The sequence below is a fragment of the Talpa occidentalis genome, unplaced genomic scaffold (assembly GCF_014898055.3).
Source record: "Talpa occidentalis isolate TD23 unplaced genomic scaffold, MPIMG_talOcc4v2.1 talOcc4.2, whole genome shotgun sequence".
Lineage (NCBI taxonomy): Eukaryota > Metazoa > Chordata > Mammalia > Eulipotyphla > Talpidae > Talpa > Talpa occidentalis.
In genome coordinates, this window is record NW_023602073.1 from 45,989,804 (window position 1) to 45,992,812 (window position 3,009).

General features: G+C 56.2%; 1 pseudogene; it reads right to left on the minus strand.

The window, feature by feature from the left end:
- Window positions 1-384: 384 nt before the first annotated feature.
- On the minus strand, window positions 385-2,542 carry LOC129144635 (class I histocompatibility antigen, Gogo-OKO alpha chain-like; annotated as a pseudogene).
- Window positions 2,543-3,009: the final 467 nt, after the last annotated feature.

A 3,009-nucleotide genomic window follows, 5' to 3' on the forward strand; every position in this document is an offset into this window, starting at 1 on the left:
TTCACAAATGCTTTATAAAGAGTGAGTGCTCGCAATCAGCCCCAGACTGGGCAACACATGTGTGTGGATCATACGCCCTACTAACCAAGAAGGGCAAGTTCTCCCTGGGACATGAAAGCCCCCAGTGGACAAGATCCCCCACTCCCTTCCCTACCTGAGCACGTATTCCTCCACCACACAGCTCCAGTGAGCACAGCTCCAAGAAGAACCAGGCCAGCATTGATGCCCGCAGTGGGGATGGTGGGCTGAGGAGGGGGCACTGGAAGGGACGGGAAGGTGAGACCCTGAGGCCCAGGCCTGTACCTGATGCTCTAAAGGTCTCAGAAGGGCTCCTGATTCCTCTGAGCAGAAGCTCAGTGCCCACGTCCCACTCCTTACCCCATTTCAGTACTCCGGGTCCAGCAGCCCCTCATGCTGCACATGGCACATGTATCTCTACTCCTCTCCAGAAGGCACCACCACAGCCACTCACTTCTGGAAGGTTCCATCGCCCCCAGGCCTGGTCTCCACCAGCTCTGTGTCCTGGGTCAGGTTCTCCCCATCTCACTGCCAGATCAGGGTGATGTCTGCAGGGTAGAACCCCAGGGCCCAGCACCTCAGGGTGACCTCATGGTCAGAGGTTGGGTGGAGGGTCACGTGTGTTTTGGGGAGATCTGAGGAGAAGGGTCAAAAATTCACACTTTGGGTTTTTCCTTCCTGGACAGTGAAGCAGCCTCACTGACCCTCCTCAGAATGGACATGACAATTGGTTTGGAGGGAGGAAGCACAAAGCCCATAAAACAGCCTGGTCTGGGGAATATGGGATAATCAGGTGAGAGCCCAGGGTAGGAGGACGCAGGTCTCTAAGAAGAGCACAGACTTTTGCTCCTGAGCTGGGTGGACGGTGGATGACACAGAAAGGCAGGAGTCAGATCCAAAACTATTCTCAGACCAAAAACAAGACCTTGAAAGAGAAACTCATGGTTCCCAGGATGGCTGTAGGGTCAAAAGGATCCAGGGAAGAGTTATTTCAGGATGGCCTCCCTCCCTCAGGAGAGACTGGATTCCTTAACCGTCCAGAAAAGTGGTGTCTTCTGGGCGAGTCTCTCTCTAGCACAGAACATGAAACCCAGGGGGCTCTCCCTATGCCCAGAAAGCAGGTGCTGTTCTGCCCATTATTCATTTCCCCTGAGGGGCGCCAGGGGAGGGAAGGTCTGAGGCCTTGTGGCCCCTCTTACCTGTGCGCTGCAGCACCTCCTTCCCCCAAACCAAGAATCTGAGGAGTCACTGGAAACACTTGCTCTGTGTAATGTTCCTGATGCGCTCGGCCCTCCCCTGCGCCTCCCACTCGCGCTGGGTGATCTGAGCCCCCGAGTCCGCGGGGGTCCAGGAGCGCAGGTCCTCGCTCAGGGAGATGAAATCCGCGCCGTCGTAGGCGAACTTTTCATACCCGCCGAGGAGGCTCAGTTCTGGACCGACTTCACAGCCAAACATCCTCTGGAGGGTGTGAGACCCTGCGTCCTGCCCAGCGATCAGCCTGGAGGTCACCCCTCAATCACCCCTGCCCCCGAATAAACCTAAACTGAAAATGATAAGGGCAGGCTGGACAGTCCCTTCCCGGGGGAGGGGCCTGGCAGATCCACCAGCCTCAAGGGGTCAGTGGACCCTGAGACTCGGGACACCCCGGCCTTAGGTGGGAATGGGGGTGTGACCTGACCCTGGCCCCGCTCCGCGAAGCTCACCGTCCTCGCTCTGGCTGTAGCGGCCTTGCAGATCCCTCAGGAGCGCTTTGAACCACTGTGCGCTGTTCCTTTGAAGCCCAGTCTTCTCGTCCAGGTCCTCCTGCCCCACCTGCCCAGCCCAGGGCGCCCGCGGCTCCGCATTCTGGCCCGGAGAGTCGCTGTCGAACCTCCCGAACTGCGTGTCGTCCACGTAGCCCACCGAGATGAAGCGGGGCTCCCCGGGGCCAAGCCAGGACATCGTGGTGTACAAACACCTTAGAGAGTGGGGGCCTGGGTGCTGGAGGGGAGACCCGGGCGGACCCTCCTCTCAGCGCGGGCCCAGGGCCCAGGGAGATGGGCCTGGAGGGGAGAAAGGGGCGGGGCCGTGAGAGTGAAAAGGGGGGGGGGCAAGAAGGGCCCAGACTGGGGGACCAGAGCACTCAGGGGAGGCGGGAGGGATAGAAGGGGCCAGAACACAACAGGCCTGAAGTGGGAACAAGAGGTTGGGGAGATGAGCCTTTCCTGGGGTCCTGCACCCGCAGGGGGCTCCTTGCTCCTCCCTCCTGGGGCAACAGTGTCCAGCTGGACACGCACTCACCCGCCCGGGTCTCCACCAGGGCCAGGGGCCCCCAGAGCAGCAGCAGGAGGGTGAGGGGCATCACACCCCATCCAGGGGCCTGGGGAGAAGGAGTCCAGGAGGGTCCTTGGAGACTTTGTAACTGGAGCAGGATGATGCTGATTGTCTTCCCTGGAAACCCCCAGGAAATGGGGAGAGAGAATGGGGGTGAGTGTGGGGTCATCAAGGCTGCACCACCCCACAGAGCCTGTGAGAGGGAGACATGATGCTGTGACAGAGTGACATCCACAGAAAGCGGAGGCTCCAAATCCTCTTCCCCACCTTAGGGAGGAGTGGATTTGGGCTGGGAGAAGCAGCAGCCTGGAGGAATGAAGAAACTAGTAGTGTTTTCAGATAATTGTGAATATTCCACTTTGACACTGAATTAAAATTACACAGGTGGTAGTTTCTCGAAGGTTATTTGCAAAATGAAACCTGAAATAATATCATGGACTATCTCGTATTCTGTTTACATTCCATAGGGCTCTCTTACATATTGGTTGGGACTTGTGCTAATGTGAGTTTTTTTAAGGTGATACATTGTTTCACTAAGTTACATAGATCTTTAGTGTTAATTACACTGGAATCAAATGATCAAAAAAAAGTTTTATTTTTTAATCACAAATCCCAAAAGAAAAATTTGTAAGTTGTCAAGTAGTGAGGCAATTTTCCATAATTCTGGTTTTCTCTGAA